The 27,924-nt window shown below is 38.1% G+C and overlaps 1 protein-coding gene across 3 annotated transcripts in view; it reads right to left on the bottom strand.

The window, feature by feature from the left end:
• WWP1 (WW domain containing E3 ubiquitin protein ligase 1) overlaps nt 1-10,592 on the bottom strand; it is a 56,459-nt gene extending 45,867 nt beyond the window's left edge. For 2 of the 3 annotated variants that reach the window (XM_053982107.1, XM_053982117.1), the window contains exon 1: nt 10,471-10,592. The gene's annotated coding sequence lies outside the window, so the exon portion shown is untranslated. The remainder of the gene's footprint in view (nt 1-10,470) is intronic. The other variant, XM_053982143.1, reaches the window with a different exon arrangement.
• Between the last annotated feature and the right edge of the window lie 17,332 nt (nt 10,593-27,924).

Below are 27,924 nucleotides of genomic sequence, written 5' to 3'. Positions count from 1 at the left end.
TAGCAAGTCTGCTGACCGGAAACTGGGGAGGGAGGCACTAATCTCCTCTCCAGGTCATTTAGTGACAGGACATGTAGGAATGCTTCAACGTTGAGTCAGGGGAAGTTCAAACCTGACATAAGAAAGTATTTCTTCACTGAGAAGGTGGTCAAACACAGTAACAGGTTTCTTAGAGAGGTGCTCTATTACCCAGGCCTGTCAGTGTTTAAGAGACATTCAGACAGTGCCCTTAACAACATAGTTTACCTTGCTGTCAGCCCTGAACTGCTCAGGCAGGTGGACTAGATGATCAGATGATCACTGTAGGTCCCTGCCACTTGAAATACTGTACTCTATTTTATTCTTGCAAACTGACAGCTTGGGGCCATGACCAATTCCCTGGGGAGCTTGTTCCAGTGCTTGACCCCACTTTTGAGATCCTTTCCAACATACGCCATTCCATGATTCAGCAGAGAATTTTTTAATAACCAACCAAACCAAAACAGTTTTAAGCAATTCCCTCACCTCCTATCACTGGACACCAGAAGATCAGCACCTCTTTATCTGTTCCCTGTCATAAGGGAGTTGTAGACAGCGATGACGTCACCTCTAAATTTCATCTTCTCCAAGTTGAGCAGACATGGTATCCTGAGCTGCTCCTCATAAGTCATGCTCTCTATTCCTCCTTTGGATAAATTCTAACATTCTTCACACTGGGTCTGATATAAATATTATTGTATTTATCCTTCTTAAGCCAAGCTATATGCATTTTCTACCCCTCCACCTCAGAAACCAAATCTTCATCTACTCCTATTGATACAGAGAGCAAGCTATATACAAACAGTATTTTCTGCATTTTTTTCAAGTACATTGCTACAAATGACCATACAAATGCTACTGACCATTGTTACAAATGCTGCAGAACTGATCTGTGCATTATCTATAATATATTACCAGCCTCATATAAGGGTCTAAGAAAAAATATAGTACCATTACAGAAGCTTACCAAAAGCTGTATTTCTGAGTGTTATGCAAGAGGCTCAGACAAATGACTATGATTCCACTGCACACATCTGCCTGTCCTGTTCTGCCTTATACTTGGACCTTTTTAGCCTTGTTTTCCCAACCAAACATCACATGCATGATTCATACTGTCCACCTGCCTCTTCCCCCTCTTACTTTCATCTCCTTCCCTCTAAGTTAATCTGTTCACCACCAGATCCAGTTAAAATAAACTGAGAAGTAATATCTTCTGAAACAACCCATGAGTTTCACAAAGTTCAATAGCGTAACAAAGAGACACAATTTCATGTGCTCGCTGAGCAAAGGCTGCAGCATGAGTTCAAGCTCTCTACGCTGCCTGACTTAAAAGCTACACGAACACCACAGAAAGCTCTAAATCAGTCTGAGCTGCAACAGTGCATAATGCCTTTTTTATTACAAGTAAGAAGGGTCTAGAACAGCACACGAAGCAAAGAATAGTAACTGTAAGAAAAGTCTGTATGGAACCTAGCTCCACTGCTACAGAGCAATTTACAGCAAAATATTTACAGTAAGCATTGCTTGTGAATCTTAATCACAATGATGCTTCTAGGTCCTACCACAATGCCAAATAATGAAAAATACCACAACACCTCCTCTGTGTGTCATAGATAAAAAAACACACACGGTGAAACAAACAGAGTAAACAACTTCCAGGTTTCTTGAAGAGAACAATGATAGTTAAAGGCCAACACATATGTCAAGAAATCAGGGAAGAATATTTTCTCCTTAATTCTAATATTTAGCTGAATGATTCTCATATCTGCCAGAACATGTAATATGCTAGCTACATAAGCCTTTCAGGGTTGTCTTCTGTTATGGAGAATCCTAAATTATTGCTCATCAGACTTGCATCAAGAGCAATAAAGCAATATATTAAGATAGATCGTTAAAATATGGGCAGATTTTAGTGTACCTACACTGCAAACAGAAAACTTTAACCCCTAGGTAAAGGTATACAGGTACTTCCCTACTGAACTACATAGGTAACCTATTTTCACCACATGGAAAACGGAGAAGTATGAGCTTCTGAACAGGCAGAGAGCCTGAGCACATACCAAGAGTGCCCAGATAGCTTATAAAATCCACTCGCAGGAATTTGTGTCTGTCAGCACCACCTTATTAATTACGATAGCTTTAGCTGGTGTAAACACATCTCAACTGCAGCCATAGCAAAATTAGCAAACATGGAACAACTTTAAAGATGTTAACCAAGAGTGCTGCTGTTACTGTTACATCCCCCCCACTATGCTTTTATGGGACATAAAAAAAGGTGACTAAGGAATACCAATAATGGGAAATACATTATTACTGCTCCACAAAATAGTTTCCCACTCTCCCCATTGTTTTGGTAAGTCACAAAAAAACAGCAATTCAAAGAGGGGAAGAGAAGCCTACTTAGTGTTATGAGAAAGTGGCAGAAAGGGTTTTGCACAATTTTTGTCAGTACTTCATTTGATGCGATCCACCTCTCACCAGTAACTTTATCTCAAAAAATAGCTCAAAGAGGTATAAGTAGAATTCACTGCATGTTCTCACTCTCTTTTCTCTGAATATTTGATTTTTTAAAAGTGCTATGCAAGGCTCTTTCCAGCTGTCAATCTCAGCAGTGTTAAAACACTAAAACATGTCTGCCCTACTTCCAGTCACAGACTGCACTAATCTTACCTAGTGCTACCTGAGAGCATTCAGCCAAGCATTTACTTTTCAAAAATAGCCCTTCTGTCTCTACAGTGCTAGAGAACTCAACCTGATCCTTACCAAGGCTTTAAGCTGATGAATAATTCTCACATCTTAAAACAAAGAGTTGCCTGTTTCTGCTAATTATTTTCCAATCCAATTTTAGTCTGAGCTAATCTGATTCCAAAATTTAACTACAAAAAAAAATCACAAGTTGAGAACAAGAAAATTAATAAAACAGAGGTCTTACCAGAAGGGCCCAAAGTTTGACTTCTCAAGGGCCAATACTGAACCACAATAATACCCTGCATATTAAGTTTAACACATCATTACAAAAGCAACAGTGAATGAAAACACACTCTCATGAAGGTCAGTATCCTTTCTAGAGAAAAGCTGAAGTCTAAGGTATAAAACTTAAAATGATTAACAGCTTATTCTTGAGAACAAAACTGCCTTGAAACCAGGTGGCTACAAAAAGTGCACAGAAAAGACCAGCTTCCCACTGAAGGATGTCAAAGTTATTCCCTAATTCAGGTTGATTTTCAAGGGACTTATGAGGGTTGATATTAAAGGAAAGACAAGCATCTCCATCATCCTTTACCCACAAAATATACATTTGCAGGATATGGTCAACACACAGGCCTAAAGAGCATTAAAAATGCTTAGTCATTCTCTAAGTCTTCATCCGTATGAATCTCTCCTCCTCTTGCTGTCCTTTCTTGTGCCTTCCCCAGTTGTATTGTAGAACTTCAAGACAGGGCAGAACATGGAAAAGTTGAACAAATACACAAAACATTCATTCAAGCTAGGAATGCACTGTGCACAGAAACAGTGACATGATGACATTGTCTGTTTTATTCTTTAGTCTATTCCTACATCTTCTATATCAACCTTTAGAAACACCAGTTTTTAAGCTGTGGAGTGTCACTAAACATCTGGAAAAATGTTCTTAGTTCCCCTCTGTTATAAGGGAGGGACTGAAATACAAGATGTCCAAATATGCAGGAAAATAAGCCCAAAGTATATGTCTCTGCTAATAAAGATTTATTTAATCATTTTTGATTTCTTATAGCCTTTAAAGCTTTGAAACTGAAGCAACCAGCATGATAGATTTATACAAAAGAGACAAGAACAGCAACCAACTCTGAAAGTAGGCTGTCCCTGACAGTTATATTCAAAAAAAAACCAAAACAAAACATAAACAAACTGTAACAAAAAAAAAAAAAAAGGCTACAGTGGGCAGTCTAGACTAACTTGCTCTTTGAAAGTATTTTAAAATGCATTTAGTTCATGTACTAAAGTACAATCTATATGGTCTTTTTTATTAAAATCCCTATTTCTTAACAATGGATTTTCTCCTTATCTGTTTATTCCTTATTTTGAATCATACATCAGTCAATCTCAACCAAACTGTGTAAGAATTACTTCTTGATAGACTACCCTCCACAACTTTTCAAAGTGTGCTCTAACACCTCTTTGCTTAGTTGTATGACACAGGATTAAAAGCATGGGCTGAAAGCTATATTTAATATATTTAATATTTAGGGTTCTGTGGGCTTCTGATAGAGGCCTCTCTTCACTTTTTTTTTAATACTAAAAATTAACAACATTTTTCATTTTATTTGCACAGAAGCTGTACTACTCCGACAGTTTTCTCTCAATCAGTTATATTTTCCTGATCAAACACTGAATACAAACATCAAAGAAACCCAACAGTTCATTTGTAAAATATCGAGCAGATTCCCAAAACCATTTTCTATAGAATAGTAACAAATATGCTTATGTAAGTAATATAAAAATAGCGTGTAAGCTCATATATGTTATATTCTGAACACATTCCAACATTTAGATTTTTACTCCATTCCTGATGGGACATTTCTGTAAAACAATTCTTAACTATGTTTGGTTTTGTTACCAAATACTTCATTACACCTCATTTTGAGGAATAGTTGTAGCTGCTCTTCCCAACACACATTAGGTCTTCTACGTTAACACAAAAAATGTACGAATCACCAAATATTATACTACCCACTGTTATTTCCATCTGAAGGTTCAACTTTCACTACTCAATAAATAATTTCACTACCTAAAGATTTTGTCAGTTCATTAGAAGACTTTTCATGTTATGAACTAAGATTCCAAATAGTTTTCTTTCCCATAGCTACTCCCTTAAAAATGCAGCTTAATTCACTATCCCATGACAACATTTTCTCAGCAATCTCTTGCAAGACATTCAGCCAGGGATTTATTTTATTTTGGAATGACATACAGATATCAGTCTTCCACTAGATTTTCAATAGTAACTCATTTTTTCCTGTCCTTGTAACTGGCATCTTGAAGTCAAAATACATCTTCTTTTTCTTTCTTTTTTTTTTTTTTTTTTAAGCTCAGAATCTTTTCAGCTACTAAGTAAGAAAAGTGATAGTTTTTTAAAAAGATAACACTGTACGAAGATAGCTGGAAGTGGAAAATAAATTGTGCCAAGAATGCAGGAAAAAAGGGAACTGAAATTTAAGAAGAAGCAGCTTCCACACTTCTAACCTGAGGAGAAAAGGGAAGTTTTCCAATCCTATTACTATTCATCTTCTATTGAGCTTTCCTCTTATATTTTATTTTGCTTTTTAATTGTTATATTTACAAACATAATTTTATGTCATCACAGATGCTAGGAAATACAAAAGAGAATTGTGTATGTAATTTGGTACACCAGTTAATAAAAACAAGGTCAGCTTTCAAGACTAAGATATCATGATCTGTTCAGCAGTTTTACTTCATCCTTATAAAAAAACAAACAAAAGTTTTTCTGAATTTCTCAAGAACTACCACAGCACTATGTTTCAAAACTGGATATGTGTTATTTTTTCAATTCTGATGCCAAACCATATTGTGCAATTTTACAGATTATCAACTTTATCTTTCCTGTTTACTTTAGCCCATTCTAAAACTACAACCTATTTGATTTGATTTATACTGAGAAACTTCTGGCTACCTTGAAATGCACATACAATCCAAAGTCCTCTTGTATTTTTCACCCACCTATATGAGGAACAAATAAAAATTTTTAGTTGCTTCCTTTTTGAAAGGATTCTTCTGATAACCTCCAGCTCCATTCAGATCTTATAGCAAAAGATCTGGGTTAAAAACCCCAGTAATGAGAAATGTGTGCAGAGTATCCTGTTTACTGCTCTCTGTGCTCACAGCAGCACAGAAGGGAGCTCTCCTCTGCCCACTTCAGGCTGCAAGGTGAAGACACTTAAATGCATAAACAAGAATTATTTTGCTGCTTATCTTTAGAATCCGACTTCCTCTTCTCATCAGTTTTTTAATTGCTTTCGTCTATCTTCAAGACAACATCCTGCAAAATAAGCTTAAAATCCTAATGGAATCGAAGGAGATGGGAGTAATTCTATGCTGTTTGAACTACTTGAGTGGTCAGTTACTAATATGCATTTGCATTCTCAATGCCATTTATTTACACATAAGACAAATCAAGAGATTGTCCTATTGTGTAACAGGTAATTTTATTGGGAAAAAAGTATTCAGGTTTTGAACTGCTTACATTTAAGTATGCTCAGATGATAGCCATTTAAAGCAGAACATAGGCATATCTAAGATAATCCAATGGAAAGAAAAATGGTGCTTAATAAAAACCGAAGAACGTAATCTGCCTTCACTCCAATTTTATTGATGACTTTATTTTAGTCAAAAGCCATTATAAAGTAACACAACCAGTTCAGTAAATTTCAGTTGACTCTTCAAAATCCATAGAATTTATAAGTTAAATCCAAAGCCATACTCTCTTTTAACAAGATTTTAAAAGTGATTTTTTTAATAGTACTGAATTATCAAACTATTCATTAGATTAACAATTTACACAGTCCTCAACACTGACTGAAGGGAGAGGGAATCAAAATATATTTGTTTCTTTGTCATACATAGGTTGCTACAGAACTACGGCAGAACAGTCCTGTAAACCTGCAATGACTAATTGCTTCTTACTATATGTGCAATAATTAGTAGACCTATATGTAAAAGCAACCTAAAATGTTTTCCTGATATACTTTCCCTGCAATGCTAAGAAATTTAAAAAAAAAAAAAAAAACAAAACTAGGACTCTCCCCTGTAAACAATTCTGACATCCTATAACCACTCTGACAGCTGACGGCTTCCTTGGAATCTCCAGTGTTTCTCTCTAAAGCAACACTACACTTGGAAAACAGAGCTAAACTTAAATACGCTTCTGATTGAACTAGCAGGTCCTCAAACACAGCACATACATATCGCAAGCAGCAGTAATTAAGAGTTTTTCACGTACAAAAAGCAATTAAAACTAAAAACTCCCTCTTACTCTCTCTAAAAGGTATCATAGTAAATTTCAGCAAAAACTGTGCCATGTCAGTGTTCTACAGGGGAGAGTGGCAGGGCAGGGGGGAAAGAAGGTGCACCTCTCTTAAGACTTCTTTTTTACAAGCCTTTGGAATGCCTCTTCTGGACACTCCCAACTCCTGCTGATAAGTAGAGATTTCTCTTTCCAGCTATATTACTGTTCTTCAAGAAAACAGTGGTGACACCTCCAGTATTTCCAATGATCCTTACCTATGGCTTACTTATGTAATCACAGAAGAACTCCAGCATACTACAGTAAATCTGAATGAACACCAACAAAGAAAGTACTAATGCAATGGCAACAAACTTTGAAAGAAGGACCTGGATGTAACCAGCTCTTACTGCCAGCATTGGGACACAGACCTAAGAATATAGAAGAGTGTCACTATGTATTGCATAACTCAGAATTCAAAGGAAGAGTTCAGCAGTTCTGGTTTACAAGTTTCGCAAGGACAGGAAAAATAACAGGATTTTTGCTAATATGACACTACCATAGAAACTGGGGAATCCTGCCCCGGTTTACATACTTTATTACAGGCACACTGGAGCAGCTTTTCTGATTTTGAGTCACTATGCAATTGATTTTCTGGCAGAGCCAGAAGAGTTTTTTCTTTTTTTTTTTTTTTTTTTTTTTTTAATTCAGGTGAATGTTACACTCTGCAGAACCAGTCAAGTGCAGTACAAGGCTTGCCTAAAAAAGATAGGACATTTTTATCAGTAGCTTCACTCCTTTTCCGTCCTTTGGAACAGTCTTTTTAACACAGCAAAAAGTAATTTACAAGAATCACTTAAAGACAGCTTGCAGCAAGCACTTACTTTGGTTATCACTCCATTCATTACCTCACCTAGCCTTCACACTTCATTATCTCAACTCAATTCTAAAATGAACTTGTGGGTTTTTGTGGGGGATTTAGGTTGCAGGGTTTTTTTTTTAAGCTAACAATGAGTATTTGCTTTAAATGCATAAAGAGAAGCCATTTCCAATTAACAGACATGGCTTAGGTCATGATATTTCCAACCATGGAACCTTAGTTTATAGGTGTCTAATGTTTTAATGGCATAAGTACGAAGTACAAAAAAATTGAATGTGATACCAACTCCCTGTTGTAGATCCTTACTCCTGATTTTTCCTGTCCAAAACCCAGAAAGAATCTCTTTCTCCACACACATTCTTTCATGAAAAACAACAGGGAAGTGGGTAGAAATTCCAACTTATCAAAATTTCCAACTTCATACTGAAAGATAAAAAGGAAGATGAAAAGCAGTAAAACTAGCAGACATTTCTCCTTCCAAGGAGGAGACTCAAGAAAAGGGGTTGGCTTTGAACTCCATCAGTATTCCTGTGATTTAAGAAGCACTTGTAGGCAAAATGATTATTTAAACTTTATTGAAAACCCTTTAACAAAAACATACTGGCTGACTTACAGTGGTTTCTTTTTTCACTGATATTTAGCAACAAACAAAAACTATTTTACAAACAAAAATAATCCTTATTCTTTTGGTAACAAAGTGTCCCATACCAAGAGAATAAATCGGTCCCAAAGCTCTCAAGCTTTCAAGTATAATTTTGTATTTAAGGGAATTATTCTACAGTGTCATTGGGGAAAGCCCACAGATAGTACTAAGCTGCTCAATCTAGAAACACTTACAGGACTAGACCTTTAAAATATATCTCAAAATCCACATTGAAGAGGTGATAAAGGGATTCTAAACCCACAAGTTCACAAGCAGCATCAACCAAAAGTATTTCTAGTTGTCCCATTTGAAAGCATCTTTGTCATGAATCCAAGTAAATTGTGCTTTTGCAGCTATAAAATTTTTCTCAAAAGGATGAAAAATTCTCAGATTTTCTTCTCTAAGTAAATTTATTTAATCTTTATTAGTACTCAAATCGACCAGAAATAGTTATTCAGTTTAGACTTGGACCAACACAGACTCAGATAAGGCAGTATAGAAATTTTTTTTAAAAATATACAACCAGTTAAAGTTAGTAAAGCATTATCACAGTCAAAATTAGTCCCTTTGTTTCTATATTGCAGAGATTAATCCAGTATACCAATTTTAAGAGTAGACTTATTACTATGAAGATCATACTGTCTTTTACAGGTATGACCATATAACCCAGGTACCTGCAGTCAGCGATTGCATCTCATAGTAAACCAGTAAACTTGCATAACCTCAGTTTTTTTCAATGCACAGCATCATGATTACTTTGTGTACGACATAGCTGCCCTATAAAAATGCAACCTTTTTTTACAGTTTCACCCAAACATCGAAGAACTCCCATTAAAATTATTAGATGGTGTTAAGGCCTTTTCTCTCTTTGATGTACAGTTTAAACATTTATAGATCTGGAAGCGGAACTAGATCATCCTAGTTAAACTGGGATGAGAATTGGTATAATTCCAAAAATAAGACAACTACAAATAAAATCAAGTAAATAAACACACTGAGTTGTAACGTTTTGCAACAACATAAACAAAGACAAACGACACAAACAGGTCTTTTGAGGTCTTCAATTCACACAGTCTGCTCAGGCAAACTCCCATCACAGGGACCCCGAGAGACGAGCAGACACCTATAACCTGAGCGCTGAGCGAGAACACCTCGTGTTCCCTGTGCCTGGCACCGTGAGGGACGACAGCGGCGCAGCGAGGAGGGGACACGGCTCCTCACCTCCTCCCTCCCCGGCTCCACCAAAGGAAGGTGAACATAAACGTAACAATATCCTTCTCCTCTGCTTTCACCCCGCACATAAGCAAACCAGGGCTGGCCGTGGAGCTGCCTCACTGACTCCTGGCCACTAAAGCCTCTCGCAATCCACTCAGCGTTGACACAGGTCACGACTCAGCCCGCAGTCACCCTCGCAAAGGCCGTAGACGGGAATAAACAAGGTTATTCGCCTGACACCGGACACCGGCGAAACTCCCCCTCCCTCTCCCCCGGCCCCACAGAGACACAGGCTCACCATAGCCCCGACCCTCCCTCCCCTCGCCAGGTGCGGGCTCAGAGGCCCTCAGCCCTGTCCAGACGCGAGCCAGAGTGGGAGACGGCAGGGAAGCAGCAATTCTCCGAACACCATGTGGGGCATCGGGAGGGGAGAAGCAACAGCCACCGCCCCCCGCCAGTAAAGCCCGAGGGGTGCGACGAGTAGAAGTGCCGGAAAGGAGAGACCGAGACCTCACTACGGCTCCCTTCGCCATTTTAGCCCCCACGCCCATTCCCCTCCTCCCCGCCCCTCGGTGACAGGGGCAGATCGCACCCGTCCGGCGCCCACCACCCTGGCTGCCCACGGCCGAGCGGCGGCGAGGACGGCAGCCGTGTTTCTGACGGGCCAGACCGCAAACCAAAGCGGCTGCGGCACAGCCTGTTTTGTGCCCTTACCGTGGCTCGCAGCCTCACAGCCGCTGCCGCCTCCTTCTCCTTCCTTCCACCTTTCTCTTCTTCTTCTTCTTCGCTTCCTCGCCGCCGCGGCGGCTCCTCACCCCTCCGCGCCGCGCTCCGCCGCCGCCGCCGCGCAGAATGATGCCATCTCACAGCGGCATCGGCGGCTCCCGCACAACAGCCCTCCTCCCGCCCCTCCCGGCACCGCTCCCGCCGCTCCCGCTGCCGCTCCCGCTGCTCCCGCCGGGCGCCCCCGACGGCCGGGCCAGCCTCGTGCGCGCGCCCGGGGCACGGGCAGCAGGAACTTGTGGAGCTGGAGCCGGAGCCGCTGGAGCCGCCCCGGCGGGAGGGCCCAGTCGGGACCGAGCAGTGCGCAGCGGCGGTGGGAGGGAAGAAGCGAGCCTGAACCGAGGCTCTTCAAAGGGGACAGGGCTTATTCCTAGCGCCTGCCCCGGGCTGAACCAAGTCGGGCGCCGCGGCGGGGAGAAGAGCCGAGAGCACGGAATCTACTTCGGGGGAGGCGGGGCCGGGCTGCAGTCCCCGGGGCACGGTCCGCGGAACAGAGCCTGCTGGGGCAGGATAAAAAGGGCTTCTGCAAGTCGCTGTCCCCCAGCAAGGCTCCTCTGCGGCGCCGAGAGCCAGCACACCCCGGTGCGGTGCGAGCGATAAAGGCGGGGGGTGTCTCCTCCGCCGCCTCCCGCCCTCCCTCCCCGGCCGTGCCGGCGGGGCGGGCTGCTGCGCCCCGCCGGGAGCCTCTGCCGCCGCCGTGACAGGAGCGGCGCGATGCCGCTGGCCGGTCCCCGTCCTCCACCGCGGAACCTCTTCTCCTTCTCTGAGTAACGCAGCCCTTCCCGTTCTGGGGCGGACGGATGTAGGCAGAGGAGAGCAGCTCCGCGCAGCCCTCGGCAGCGGCGCAGAGCCGCCCCGCTGCGGGGCGAGACACCGGCCGCCCGGCGGCACCTCCGACAGCCCCGGCGTGGGCGCGGGGCCGGCTTTCCCCTGGCAGGAGCCACAGGCCTCCCCTGTGGATTTACAAACCCAAAAGTAGTTACATGCACAAGTATGTGGAGCTGAAGTTGTGTCTTACATTGAAGACTAATGAGGCTTTGTCTTCGTACCGTACAACATACTGCTGTGGAGGCAGTAGCACGAACTTTCGGGCATAAACAAGGCCTTTGAGTGGTTCTCCCAGAAAGTCCAGCAGTACTGTTAATTGAAAGGAACAAAAGCTTACAGTATGAGACCCTGAAGCAACTTTGAGCAACGTCTGGTATTTCATTATTCTTAAAAAACAACATGGGGGCCAGCAATCTGATTTGGGCATGTAAATTCCTTCAGGAAATAAAAGGAATGCTCTCAAAAGTACTACTTTCCAACCTATTCATTCTTCTTAGAAAATCTACAGGAAAACAAAGTTTCCAAGTAGAGTTTGCAAAGGAAACAGTATTTACAGTTCGGCTTTAAAAGTATCTTAGAGTATTCTAGAATAAAAAATACTGGTCTTCTCTTGACTGGTAATACAAGTGACTGAAAACTGTGATGGCTTGAGCTTCTGTACACAGCAAATGTAATAGAATATATGGGCTCTACACTCACAAAATCTGGCATGGGCAGTAAGATGAGCTGTATGCAGTTAGCAACCTAGTTGCTAATTGCAAGCTAACCAAGTTAATCCATCTGATTTACAGAATTCAGCATATACTATTTTCTCTACAACAATTAGAACTTACATTTAAAGAAAACTAGAGTCCCTCTTTAGTTCTGAGATTGTCCAAAATGAGGAACTTGATTACTACAAGGACCCAGTTTTACAATATTTTGGTAGCACTTCCAGAGTGTGGTAATAAGCTCCATCTCACTTTCCTGGCTGTTTATTTTTCTAGTGTAAAGCAATCTAATTGAAATGGATGTAGCATTATATTCCCAGCTGCAAAGGGTGGGTGAAGGTGTACATGGCAACATTCTATCTCTGGTCTTTGCAGAAGATGGTAATTTCTCTTCTACCAAACTTTGCTTGTTACTATTATGAGTAATCTGATGCTGATACTTCATAGAAAGTATGAGCATTACTTCTTAGTATATGTGTAAAATTTTGAAGTTTTCTTTCTCACTTTATGAAGTATGAAAAGTGTGTAGTTACTTATTACTCTGTAGACAAGTTACGGGCTTCTCTGGCTTCCCTCCTCCCTGTTTCAAAACAATTTTTGTCATATATTTGTCTCACTCTGGGGAACAGTGACATTCCAAGTGACATTCCATCTTAAAAGACATTTGATACCCTAATGAATGCAAAATGTTGCAAGTTTGTTAATGCCACAAGTTTGGTTTTAAATGTCTTATAAAACCTCTTCAATATTTCTTACTACATTTAGAATAGTAGGTAATGAAAACATAAAATCATAGAATGGTTTAGATTGAAAAGCCCCTTTTAAGTTCATCCAGTTCCCCACCTTCCCTGCTATGAGCAGGGACACCTTCCACTAGACCAGGTTTTACTCAGAGCCCCATCCGACCTGTCCTTGAACACTTCAGGGATGGGGCATCCACAACTTCTCTAGCCAACATGTTCCAGTGTCTCACCACCCTCACAGTAAAGAATTTCTTCCTAATATCTAATCTAAACCTACCATCCTTCAGCCTAAAGCTATTCCCTATTGTCCTGTCTCTACATCTACATGGTAAAACGTCCCTCTCTGGTTTTCTTGTAGGCCTCTTTAGGGACTAGAAGGTGCTATAAGGTCTCCCAAGAGCCTTCTGTTCTCCAGGCTGAGCAATGCCTATGCTCTCAGCCTGTCTTCATAGAAGAGCCACCTCACGTTCCAGTCCCCTGATAGTATTAAATACTTAATGGTTAAAAGCCATGCATTGACAACTTGCTGACAACATTCAAGTTACAGAGTTATGTGCATACTTATACCTGAGAAAGTGCAAATACAGTGGTCTTCATTTTGCAGCTAAGTGCCTTTGTTTGTTTGTTTGTTTTCTTCTTTGTTTTGGCCAGACAAGATTACAGACTCTATCATACAGTGCTGAAGGCTAGCAGGAATTAATGCAGGTCTGGTATCCTTCTTACCTTAAAGCTTTGTTCTTTGTAGAGTGAAATTCAGAGTTTTTATTAACCCCTTCACTATCCCTTTAGAAAAGTTAACCTCAGGTACCCTCAGGTAAGGTTTGATAAGCCACTAAACTTACCAAAACAAATCAACCAAAGCTGGAATTTTTCAAGAGGGGTCTGCATGAAGATTTCAATAAATATAAGAGTACCTTCTATAGACAATATTCCTGGGATAGTAATTTATGATACTAGTGAAAGATTTTAACAGCATCTCCTTGTGTATTTCTGACTTTTTTTTTTTTTCCTTTACTCTTTACAAAGTAACGAGAGTTTTGGAGAACTTGGATTCAGACCAGATCTCTATAAAACAGACTCCAGAATATACTGGGTTTATCCTCAGATTTTGATAGATCTTCTCTGGCATACTTGAACAATGTACATTTGATAAGCATGGATTTTCAGACAGGCTATTGCAATATCTAGGTTTTAATAGACTAGAGTGTATCCAGTGGCTGGAATAATATCTTACCTTTTCACTAATTCTTTCTCTGTTGTAGCTGCACAAACAGGAGTAGTAGCAGGCTCTGCTAGCCTTTAATTGGAAAGTCTGAGTGACAGTAGTTTTGCTTAATTTATACTTCTGGAGAACTCTTGTAGACCTCAATAGGCAGTAAACCAGTACAATTGCAAATTAATGGCTTTCTCAGCCCATAAAATTACTGTACAATACCATCTATTTGCATTTCTGTTTGTCTTTGATTTCTCTAACATTTTACAAAAGCTTTGTGTTTAACTAAAATCCCTGAATGTTGCAGAATAGTTTAAAAACTTCTGTAGAAAAGTGTAAATGTAATGTTCCAACTTCCTTAACAGTAACGCGGTAGTAAAACATGAGGCTGAAACCAAATGTTTCTGCTGTTAATAGACTCCAATGAAAGCTGATTTCACCTGAGCAAAGGCACACAAAACTAGTTGGTGTTGTTTCTGTTTGAAATGAGCAAAGTTTTATAATACAAGTCTTAAATGCAAATGGTTATATTGATTGCTTATTCAGCCCTAATTTCCAAATGTCGGAGGGGGATGTATCTAATGAGAGTAGAGGGAAAATGTCCTTGGTTATTGTTGAGGTTTTTTTGGTTTTTTACATGGAGATTTATTATTACAAAACTTATGCAGTGTAAGAAAAAATTTGGACAAGTTTCTTTGGACCATATTCAAAAAAGCATTTAGGCACCTGAATTGTGGTTTAGATAAAACATAAATTTTACCTTCAAGAGCACAGCTACAAAACCCTGTAGATGTAGTCACCCAAGTCTGCCAGTGGATGTACTCAGTGTCTGTAGGCATTGGCAACAGGCACCTGATGTCTTCATTGCAGTAAAAAAAATACTGCTTGGCTTATGTCTAATTTGTTTGGGGTCCAGGTGGTGGGTAATATGTCACCTAAGATCCATGGAAGGGTAAATCAGGGAAGTGTGGTTAAAGGTGTATCCAGTACAGAAAAGATCTGAAATCAATACAGAGTACAGAAGTTACAGTGAAGACAGAAGCAGGAAGAAACATGGTAGCAGTGATCACTAGGCATTAGAGTGTCATGGTTAGAGAACTCAGAACCTAAAACAATCTGTGTTCTGTGCCCTCCTAAACTCAAACCAATCTCTCTTTTCAAGTCAGGCTGTGACCAATTAGTGCTGTCTGATTTGGGACCAGGATTATCCTTCCTGTGCCAGCTTTATGGAGCTTTGCAGAGGCACACTGAAGTAGTGCAGCAGGGTAATGCCGGACAACTCAGCAGCTAGGGAGCATGAGCTAGAGCAGCTCTGTTTCTGAGAGCAGCAGTTTCTGGTTCTGCTTCCCAACAGTGTTCAGACATTTTAATCAATGGTTTTTCAATGCACAATATTGGCTCCTGTTCCAGGACAATAAACACTCCCTATAAAAACTGAATGTCTGCACTTTTGGCATTCGGTCAGAGTCTTCTCATATTGCTCTCCCAGATTCCATGGGTGTTATATTCGGAAAGCAGAATGACTATAGTTATGTGTATGTTTGACTTACATACATGCTTTTGTCTGTAATTTTATACCTTAAACATGTATTGTCCTTACAAAATATCTTATTTATATGGTAAGTAAGGGATATGGGTTTGTCCCTATGTTGTTTTGTGGTTTTTTTGATGTTGCACTTAGAGTAGAATCCTACTTTAGTCACTTTTTACTGTATATAATTAAAAGTCTCCAGTTTCACAATGGTTAAGGAACTTGGTTACTGCACCATCCAATTATTTAGTCTTATTTATTTATTTCCTTCCATCTGTCAGAGGTATGCATATGTTGCTCCTCATTTAAGGTGTGAGATATGGATTCTGCTATTTGTGTGCAATATTTGGCACAATCATATTCGAGTTTGTAATATAAGGGTTTTGTATATGTAGTAGTGTAAATAACATATAACAGTAATCACCTTGGGTACACTTAATTTAACTTGATTCCTCACAACAGCTTGGTGTCTGATTGCATTAAAATGAGTAGGTCTTTAAAGCAGTATTGTGAAGAAATTCAAATGAAAAATTGCAAAGACTTGACTCCAGTTAGTATAAATCAATAAAATTGCTTGCCTCTGGATTTAGACAATATTAGTTTCTTTGTCTACAAATTTGGAATTACAAGGAGATTCTTCTCCCTACACATTTTTCCAAGACCAAAAATTATTAATTCAAAAGTTTTAAATTTTTAAGGACTTAATTAATTCTTGAGGGTTTAAAACTCATTGATTTTTCTCTACAGTTCCAAAAAATGTTTGGGCTTTTTTTTTGTACAAATGTCTTCCAAAATGTGTTCACGTATACAGTTATTTCAATACCTTGATACTGTCAGCTTTTCAGATCTGTTAATCATCATTGAGGCATCAGTGAATCAGCAATCAATTGATTGCTTTTTTCTTGTAAGTCTAGAGGTTTATGTGCCAAATCCTAAAAAACTATGAAAACAACTTGTCAAAGGGTTGTTGTTTCTGTGCTATCTCTTAGCAGCACAGAGTGCTGGATTTATTTTGGGGGTATGGGGGGGAAATTTACAAACCAATACATCTCATTTTATATTCTAATGAGATTGTGTTGTAATTTCTTTTAAGTCTGGTGCTGCACGGTGTTCTCTAAAATCAGAAACATTTGATTTTATGTCAACATATTGTAATGTATTTGAAAGATGGCTAAAATGTAATTATATTTCAATCAAGTACTGTTTTCCCATTGACAATAGCTTGAAATGTATTAATGTAAATTCACTTCTGTCTTGAAATTGTAGCAGATAAATGTTGAGCCACTGTTAGAAGTCTCTTGTTGTGTACTGGGTTACTTTTTTGGAGTATGTCTGCCCTCCTGGCTTGGAAGCGGGGCTGAGGTTGAGCACTAATATTGAGTAAGCTGAATGTGGCTTAGGTGCCTGAGATGAGTATAGAGATAATGGAGAATAAGGGACTCCAGTCCCAGTGGAAGTGGTAATCACAGAAGAGTGTGGGAGCACAGCAGCTTACCTTGAGGTGGAGAATGGAAGAGAATAGGGTTGTTTGGAAGGCATGAGTTGGGAGGGCATTTAAATAAGGGAAGGCAAATAGTTTGGTTTCTCCTGTTCATATTCCAGCGGCAATATTTTGTATTTTTTCTCACCAATAAATTTTCAATGAGCTTTGGGAAAAAAAAAAAATCAGAGTATGGCAAGTTATTTTACCCTCAATTCACATGGAAGGAAGATCCATGTTTACCAAGTCTGTGCAATTACCTTTAAATCTCCATAATAACTTTTTTGAGTTCATAGGCCAACTTCAAACATGTCTAGTAAATCTGATAAATTCTTTTTCCTTGAGAAAATAGGTGGCAGATTACAGTAGAAAGCTTCTGTAAATGTTCCCTGGAAGGCCTGCAGACAAAGGAAAAGCTACATCATTAAATTGCACACTATTAACCACTGGAGAATGGGGAGTAGGGAGAGAGTAAACAATAAACCAGCCAACCCTTATAAATGCCTACCATAAGAGAAGGCTTCAGCTGGAGTTTGCATTCTTAGGCACCAAAGTCAATCAACCATGAAAAACAAATCTTTAAGAGACCAAGCTTCATTAGTTCCAGTGCTCACTGGGTGATGTGATTTAATTGCAGCACTACCTAAAGCAATGCTATGCAGCCCATAGTCTGTGGGTAATTGATGGTCAATAAAAATCAAAAGGGAGCTCAAAAAGCAAGTCAAAACCAGACATTCCTGCACAGCCATATTCTCTCATATATATAAGCAGAAGGGAAGAGGAGAATGAAAATTAGGTTAATTTTTTTTACCTTTTATTTTTACTTGTCTCTAAAAGAAGGCCATTGTGACTACTTTGGCACAGTAAGCACAGGATGGCTTTTGAATTTGTTTTGCTTACAGAGGTTAAGTGCTCCTTCAGTTGAAAAGGTTGAGAAATGTAGTGATCTAGAGATCCCAGTCAGAGAATCAAGGTTTTGGTTGTTGTAAAAAACCCTATGTCCTTTTTCCTTTACTGCCCTATTTAGGTTGCATAACTGAAAATGATCAAGTGAATGTAATTTGTGTTTGTCCTTTGTCAGAGCATGGCCTAAGTGAACCAGTCAAATTGTTTTTGTCTTTTGTTGAACCTTCTCTGAGCATTAATCAGAAAAACTAAGAAATTGAAATCTTCAAATTTGTATGTTTGAGACTTAGCCATATACTCTTTTTTCTTAACATTATAATGGTTTGTATAGTGTTCATGCTTATTTAAGAGCTGAGAGTTCTCTCTTCCTTTAATATAGACTGTGTGCTTATTGAAATTCTGTGCAGAACTCTTGCCATGACTTTCTTTTATTCTAAGGAAAAACTAAGATCTTGAACCTCATCTTTCTCCTGACCTGCCTTTCTAATCTTTCTTGGATTCTTACCTGCAGGCTTTTTTTTGTTTCTCAAGCCCTAGAACTTTTTTTGTCTCTGAAAATCCCCTCTTCTTTTTCTCAGCTGGACATAAGAATTAGGTCACAGTATTGTATGTATACTAGTAATAAAATATAAATTCATGCATGTGTTTTAACAGCTCGGGAAAGTCCTTTTTTGGCCAGGTAACTACATTAAACACTGGGATTACTCATAAAGAAACAGCACAGTATTGTTGGTTTCTTTATGAGTAATCCCAGTGTTTAGTGCAGTTAAATGCATTTCAGTTTTAGGACAATGCACCTCCTTGGTAGAACATGGCAATCTTGGTAAACCATTCCTTCCATGACTGTTTAAACTGATAATGGAAATAAACTAGGAAATGTTTAACTTTACCACTTTTGATTTCCTTATTATTCTCTTTTAATGCAGCTGCGACACATTGTCGCCAGATCATTCTTAAAATCCCACTAGCAATTTGTGCATGCTGTATGTTTTGAAATGAAATATAAAATTTATACTTATGTAAATGTAATCTGCTATTTAAAATCTTCTAGGCATAGATGGAAGTAATAATATTTTTAAATTCCTGGTTTTAAAACTTCATTTTTCTTATGACTTATACAGGAGAGTTTTAACCAATTAAATATTAATACAGAACATTTCAATGTTTACTGTAGAAATCAGTGTAGTGCTGCTCTTTAAAAGCCTTTAAAAATGCATTGCTTTTTCTTCTACATCCTGCACATTCAGCTTAATATGTAAAACTTCTAGCACAAATCTGATGGAGTGACAAAAGCCATGTTTGAAGTAGAGCTGGTTTTGTGCTCTTTTTGGTCTTCTGCCTTCAATTAGATGATATCCGTTGCTTTGGTGGACCAGTTTGTGACATGGTCACTAAAATATTGGCAATATCACATGTAATGTAGCTACGTCGATGTCTGTATTTCCTGTTCAGCTGTTTGAGGTATTGCAAAGGGAAATGAGATTCTGCCATGGGTAAAAGCCCATGAATTTTAGTTTAGAAAACACAGGGTTTTCCATAGTTATTTCTCTGTCTGATATAAGACCTTGAAGAAGAGGCTTGGTTCTGAATTTCCACGTGCAGAGATTCCTACAGGCAAAGGTATGTGGAAGATACATGTGGGAGATATGTTCCAATGAGTTGTGTTTTTAAAGGGTGAGTCTTATCTTGCACATCTGTGTGTGTAAACTGTAGGACTCTCCTTCGACTTTCTACCAAGTACTGATGAATTACAGAACTGACTGTGCACAAAACATCTCCTTTATGAATATGGCCTCTGGGATAGTTCCTATTTTCATAAAATAGTACTGTGTATCAGTTTTCTTACCTTTAGTGGATTGTAGGTGAGAGAGAAATGAAAGCAGGGTTGAAAGGAGAAAGGTGATGGATGATGGATTTTTTAAAATTACAGAATCAGAATATTAATGTATTACAAATTGGTATCATTATAACCATTATTGTTATCATTGTCATTATTATTCCTGCTGACAATTCCAGCTATTCCTGAGGGAGAAACAATATGCAACATACAACAATGAAATACACGCCAGTATAGTTCTTTTTCAGGTGTGTTACCTACAAAAAAAAAGGTTTGGAACCCTAAAAACATGACTCGTTTTCATCCCTGTTTCAAAAAAAATTACTAGGGGAAAAAGGTATATTGACTGGTGTAGTTCTTTTCACAGAGTTGATTATTCTATTTAAATCAGCACAATATTAAAAACATGGGTTTCCAGCAATATCCAGTGAAGTTTCTGGATACTTTAGGCAAAATAACAGTTTATTTGAAAGTGCTAAAACATTTTAACTTGTTCTGAATATTTATAATAATATAAAAATGTGAGATAGCAAGTCCCCTAATGATGATTTTATGAATAAAAACACGATTTAGGAGGAGAGAGTTAACTTGCCTTTCTCAAATATAAGTATTTTATTTTTCTCTCCTCTTTCCCACGATGTAGCACACTAACTTTGTTAAGGAGCATGCTAGTTTTGCCATATTGAGGAAAGTCACAGAACAATTTTGTTGATTTTTCTTGGTATACTAGTTTATTTTCTTATTTATTTTATGAAAATGCAAAGAAAATTAGTTAACAAAAGCTAACAAAAGTGGAACTCAATGAAATGGGAGGGATAAAATATTAATGTAGCAACAAAGTGAGAACTCAAATGATTTTGCATGTGTAATTTTTTTAATGGTGAGTCACCTTGAATCTGAGTCATTTTATACACTCCTGAAGGTTTGAGATCAGACCTATTTGAAAGAGAAATGGTAAAAATAGCTGAAGAAAGTGTGTATATTTCTGCAAAATAATATCCCTTCTGAGGCATAGATACTGCAGAAATTATTCTGAAATAGTTCACTTATACCAAACAACAGTTTGAGCTTTCTGAAAACATATGGAAATGTATCCTTGTTCCATTACATTACCCTCTAGGTAGGAACAGAATTGGATTTTTTTTCCTAAAATGTTATGTGCAAGAGTGATCCACATACTTAGCCATTGCTGTTTCCAAGGTATTGCTTTTGTTTTTCAGCAGCTGCATCTGCTGCACTGACAGTGGCCAAACAGCAAACACAAGACTTGGACAACAACTAAGAACTTGTAATTGCATTTTCAGTCAATCTGAGTTACATTCTAATGGGAATGAGAAGGCATTTTCTTTCAAAAAGCAAAGTTTGAACATATAGTTCTAGCATAAATTTTATATATGTGTAGATATATATGGATTCTAAAGTTTCACTGTCATTTTTAATATACTGAAATACATGCACATAAATAATTGGTAACAAAATTGAGTTGCAGCAAATGTGATTTTTTTTTAATTGCAACAAACATAACTGACTAAGCTAGACAGGCTTTAATCAGAAGACTCAAGTCAAATGATCTTTGTGAAGGAGCTTAATTTTTTTCATAATTAGATAGTGGCTCTTTGTCCCACGATGGTCAGTTATTAAAATCTCTTCTGGCCTTTAGCATTGTCAGTACTTTGATTGTGAAAGGTATGCTTTCCTGTACTGCTGGCCTGAAATGTCTACTTGAGTTTAATACATTGTATTTCTGTGTGGTTTAATGCAAAATCTGCCATATAAAATTCAACGACAAATTGTTGTTGTTGTTCTTGTTGTTGTTTTTCTCTCATGATTAAAAGCAAAAGAAAGCAAAACAAAACAAACCAAAACAAACCACCAACTTCTGAAAATCACTCTTAGGAGATTGTAGTACAAGTGTAAAGTGGATCAGGCAAAGTCAGTATGTAGGGACGTTTTTCCACTTAGTTCAGTCCTTCACATATTGAGGAAAAGAACTGACTTAAACCTGGCCAGTAAACTGACTGGTTGCAGTTTCTCTGATGTATGCAATCCACTTGATGGCATAAAATGTTAACAATTTTATGAAGACTTCTATATGTAAATACCAAGATTTGCAGCGATGGTGTCTTGGGTTGTTTTTTAATTACTCCTTTAACCCAAAATTAGTTTATTCCATTTTTTTTCTTTCTGTGCTTTTGCCAGAGTGCTTTTTCTTACTAATACAGTTCTCTGACAAGGTAGTATAATTCCTGAGCATCTAGCTTTCAAAAGCCAACAAGGCTTTCAAAGCCAGAAAGATTAATTAAGTTGAAATACATCAAGTATTATATCTTCCATGAGTTGCATACATTTCTAAGTTTGCTTTTACCCAGTGCTCTCTTTGAGACAGAAAGGGCCCAAATTAGGATAAATTTAATTTTCCATAGTTTCCACTTACAGCTTGGAAACAGGTCATTGATTAACTTCATGTGGCTTGAAGCCTGAAAGAAAGTGGGAACACATTATTGTATTAGTGTGGCAAAAAACAACCCCAAATATATTTCTTCTTATTGATAATGATAACTCGTCTTTGTGTAGGCCATGGATAAAAGAATATCCTTTTTAGGGAGGAGGTAAACAGTCTTTGCTATTGCTTTAAGAAGACAAATAGTGTTTTGGCTTTTGCTTCATAAGTTTCATCTCGACAGAAAATTGTATTTGCCAGAGAACAAGGTATTTTCCAGCTTAGCAATAATGTTTGATATCTTGCCTTGTTTCTGAGATATGATCCCTTCTCTGTTGAGTATTTTTTTATCTTAAGAATAGAAGACCATGCCTGACTGTGCATGAGTGCAACTGTATCCTGCAACATAAATATGTAAATATAGACATATGTAAATACACAAATATGTAAACATGTAAATATGTAAATATTTATACATTACCATTTCAAACTGTCAAAACTTGTATGAAGTTGGTGGGTCCTATTAACAGGGAACTGATAGATAATTTTTTCCTAAATTTTTATATTAGTTATGTTAGGATTCCTAAACTACTGTGTTAGAGAGTCACTGGTCTGAGTGTGAGCATCATTTTTCTTAGCCAAGGACAAACTGCACCCAAACACGCTTGGACAAAATATGACTTGGTCTGCACTACTCCTTATCTTGTAAAAATCATCCTATTGCAGCGAGCATTACCCTTGTATATGGTAGCAGATTCCTTCTGAAAAACAGCTTCTTTTTTTTTACTCAAATTCAGACACTACTTGAGACAAATACAGTATTGTCTTCAAGCAATACTATAAAGTTAGATACTTTAGAACTGGTGTCACAGTACCATTGAATTAAGTAATTTTAATTTTTCAGGTTTATGACAGGTTTTGGTATCAGTCTATATATTTCTGAATTTCTTATTCTGTGGAGACAGACAGTCTAACTGTTTTTCTTTCAGTGGAATTAGATCATTGTCCCCATTCTGGTTGCTGTGGGACTATGCCAAAATATGTCAGTTATTTGTTCTTTCTGTAACTTCAAATACTGTCTGAGTAATGATCTGACCTTGTTTACCAGCATCCTTGAGTAGGTGACAGAACTCTTTAGGGAGAATTAAAGTTCCAAAAGGTTTTATTTATTTTTCCTTCTGCTCATTTGTGTACATTGTAAGTACACAAACTGAAATGTTTTGAGAGAGATTTTAGTAATCATCATTCTCATTAATGTGCCTGGTGGTATGCCCAAAACTAATCTTAATTGGTGCACTTCAGAAGATATGTACTAATTGGAAAGAGTCCAGAGCAAACAAACAGATTTTATCAGACATCTAGAAAATGTGATCTACAAGGAGAGGCTCAGCTTGTTTAGGTAGTTGAGCACAACAAAAGAACTACCGTTCAGGGTAGTTATCTTTGATGATAATTTGATCTACACTCAGTGGGGGGTTGGTCTATGCATTATTGGTAAGGTTTGTTGGGAAATAAGTCTTTTAAAAAGAACTTCATTATGGAAATGCTGAGGCAAGTCTTGAGAAATGTGCACTTAGTTCTCTCTTCCTGAAGTGGCCTTGGGAAATGTCTCTGTTCTTTGATCCACCAGCACTAATGTGTTAATATTTTTCCACTCTGTTTTGTTTATAGATCTTAAACCAATTAGGACTTTGGCACTGAAAACATAACTCTGTCATGCTTGCAGCATGTGAATCTAAAATTGCTCCAAACAAGCTTTGTTCTGCCTCAGACTCTTCAAAATATCCAAACTCACCTGTCATTTCACTTTAAAATATTCCAATTGGCTTGCAGGATTTCTGCCTTTTGCCTAGTATTATCTCAGTCTGAACAAATTAGTGAATAAGTTGCTTAGACTCACTTAAAAGCAGGAACTGGTGCAACTTCAAGCTGTTTCCTGTCATGCAGAGTCACTGTGTACATTTGCAAAAATTCTAGAGACCTAAACTGCATTGGTTTCAGGGCTCACTTGCATCTGGTTTCCAATGTCTCAGACTTGCAAGTTCATGCCTCTGAGTTATGCTGGTTAGGACATTTCATTGAGCTTGGGTTTTTCATCAGACAGCCAAAACTATTTCAGCTTGTTCACTGTTGGCTATAGATAAAGAAGTGGCTCTGGCAGCACAGACCAATCCTAAGATCTCCCTGCTGAGGTATTTAATTGATAAGTTAATGTAGTTGTTGGCATTTACACCTAGGAGCAGCCTTCTGTTCCAGAATTGATAGCCCACTTATGCTCCTCAGAAGTATAGTAGCTGGGCTCTGAGCTTAGCTTTTGCTGTTGATCAGCAATGTATCCCTTTGCTCAGTTGAGTGCAGGATACATTTTGATTTGCTTAAGCTGTCCACACAGCACCGATTAATGTATTGGCAACCTGTGCAGTGTACCTGACAGTTTTTAACTCTTAGTCTGTGTGCTCTGATAGTCGGTGAAGGGACTCATTATCTTGGTTATGACCTATAGGCGTTGCAATACCAGTTAAAACACACCTACATACTTACTTATCTCAACTATTTCTTACTTATCTCAACTATTTTTTAAGTGAAATAGAGGAGTAGGACATATTTGAAAGTGTCTACATTCCAATTGTCATCACTTCATTTGAATTCAACTGAGTATTGTTTGGTAAATAAGTTTTGTCTGCAGCATTTCAGAAGCTCATTGTTTATTAGGAACTGGATTATAAGTTTTATTCCCTAAGAGCTCAAAGCTAAGTAGAAGAAAAAGTCTTGCAATAGCTTAAACCTGAAACAAGGCAGAGATCTGGGTCAACTTTGTCCTCTATCATTCTGCTCAGATGGTTCATTCCCCGTATTATCAATATCAACATTTGAAAAAAAGCAGCAGCCAGCTAAAGCTAATCTAACCATGATTAAGGTAATGCTGATTAAGTTTGTACATGTATCGATCCTGTACCTTTGTGGTTGCTGTCACCACTTTGAATTCCTGTTCCCACCCTTTCCAGAGTATATAGCCATAGTTACAACTAATTGCAGTAAACTCTTCTGCAATAGGGGTTTTGCTCAAAAATACTTTGGGATATTAAACCAGATCTGTGCATTTCACACTGAAAAATGAGGCAGCTGCATTGTTCTGAGCTGCCATTATAAAAAGCAGTCCGTTATTTTTCATAAAATGGTAATTTGCTGCCTGTACTGCCCTAGAAATATAGATTGCTAGGTGATATGTGCTGTGTAAGTCCCCTGTAGGAACAAATAATGTCTGATTCCATTCTTTGGGTGATATTTAAGAACAATATGGAATTTCTCATAGTAGTGATTTTCTTTTGGAGTTGAAAGTCCTGAGGAATTCTAAAGGAGCTTCTAAGATTAATCCTATATGCAGTCCTTAAGAAGTTAGCAGACATATACATATCCCACCCCTAAAAATGCATATGTCATCCATAAAGTACTTCAGTGGATATGAAATACAGCAACTTGCATCCTAAACAATAAGGATAAGAAAGAACTTTCTAGTTTCTTGATTTCCTGTTCACTGTTTCTGTTTTTCCTGTTCCTGTTTTTCCTGCCAGGTCTCAAATCTGTAAGAGGCTGTAGAGTTCATAGTATGTGAACTGTGGAGTTTTTTAAATAAATGACTATGATCTGTTTTAGTAACTTTTATTTTTTTATACTTAATTCCAAGAAATATGGCACTGCCCACTTCAATAATAAGACTGGACATCTAGATGGAATGTTTGTACAAGGTCTGGCCCACACTTCTCAAAGCCTTTTGCAATTAAACACTTGACTTGCAAGACACTTAGATAAAATAGTATGTAGGGCACGTGGGGTTAGAATGAGTAGGACTGGTTGGAAAGGCTGGCATTTTGATTTGTGAGTTAATACTTTTGGCAAGGGTTTGTTCTAGTGCAAGACTTGGCTTGTGCTTTGGTGAGGGCAAATCCTGAGAGATGAAATTACAAACTGTATCATTTATCATGATTCAATAGCAAGGAGTGATCTAAAAACTGTAAAAGAAAAAAGTTACAGTGCTATGCTGACATTCAGAGTGACAGCCTTGCTGTGGTGGAGGAGGTTGTAAACTGTTACTGCCGGTTTTAAGACAAAAATATTAAAGCTCATACCTTTAAATGACAGACTCTTTTCTTTGGAATGACAGAAATAAGACTTTGATATGGAAGTCATGACATTATTTTAGGCAGTCACTTTTAGTAGCACTTTAAAAGCAGTGGCTTTCCCTGGCTTCAGTGGCTTTCCCTGTTTGGTTTCTGCATATTTATTTGAGCAAAATGAGGAGTGTACATGCAGCTGGATCCCATAAACTAAATTAAATAGGTCTGTTTAATTAGTCAGATGATCAAACCTCTGGATCTGAAGTGCACCCACTCAGAAGCACTCTATTGTAGACACCAGAGAGGCAAGTGGTGATAATAATGTTTGCAAAACTGCTCAGTTATTGTCTCCTGACAATGAGGAGTCATCAACATGAATTCATCTAAGGGTTCTAAGAAAATGCCATCTTTTTTAGTCAGCTGCTCAGTCTGTTGTGACCTGTGCTGGGCACAGTGACCATGCTGGTTACTACCTGGCACAATATTTGTCACAGCATCCTGGCTGCTGCAGGACACTGCCACACTGAGCAGTTTGAAGAACAGATTCAGGTTTTTCATGTAAACCATAAAGCCATTTACTCACCTGGAGGCTCTAACCCTGCTCCCACTGAATTCTATTGGAGCATTGTCATTTATTCCTATAGGACTATTTGGAATTTGTGGTTTTTGTGCATCCATGAGATTCCTAATATTTGCTATAAATAAACTTCATCTGTTTTATTTTGGTTTTATTTTGGCTTCCTTGGCCTCTGCACATTTCCAAAAGTGTTAGAGTGTTAGTATTCCCTCTTCATGTAACATATGATAGACAAAATACTCAGGTTGTGGTTTTATAACAGTTATGATGGTTCCATCCTGTCTTTTGGTAAAATGTATATGTATATATATATATATATATATATATATATATATATATATATATATATACTTTATGAAGCCAATTCTGGCAAAGGTCTGGTTGAGGGGAAAGATTTTTAAAAGCATGATTTCAACCTATTGAATTTTTTTATTTCCCTACTGAGGGCAGAGAATATGTGACCTCCATTTTTATGTTTCTTGGTTTGTGCAGATAAGGGACAGCATTTGTCCTCATATTCTGCCATTTTGAAGTTTGTTTGGGTTTTTTGGCTAATAGTCAATAGTAAGCAACACTTTTATGGGGTTCAATTGAACTTGGGTGAAGCGTCGTTGTATGTAGAAAGAATTTTTATGACCTTAAATTTATAGGTCCAATAGGCTTGTAATTATTTGAGTGCTCTCATTTGCCTCTTGTGCTGTGTGGTATGGTGAAAATGATTTAAATCAGTTTAGTTGAAAATGCAAAAAGAGTTTGCTTTATTTGGCCTCAATGAATTTATTATTATTTTATTTATTACAATGCTTTATTTGGCCTCAATGGATTTGTTTATTGATTTTTAAATTGTTTTTCAAATTTTCACTGGTAAAAAAAGGTGTTGAGAAGGAACAACTTATACATTGTTCTAGATTGACTTACCCAATGGTTGCTCTCAGTTTCCAGCAGATATGTGACTCAGTAGAAAATTCTGTAGTTGACACATGCATATGTGTGTGTGTGTGTGTG

The sequence above is a fragment of the Vidua macroura genome, chromosome 1, assembly GCF_024509145.1.
Source record: "Vidua macroura isolate BioBank_ID:100142 chromosome 1, ASM2450914v1, whole genome shotgun sequence".
NCBI lineage: Eukaryota > Metazoa > Chordata > Aves > Passeriformes > Viduidae > Vidua > Vidua macroura.
This window is presented reverse-complemented; position numbering and strand designations above follow the sequence as displayed.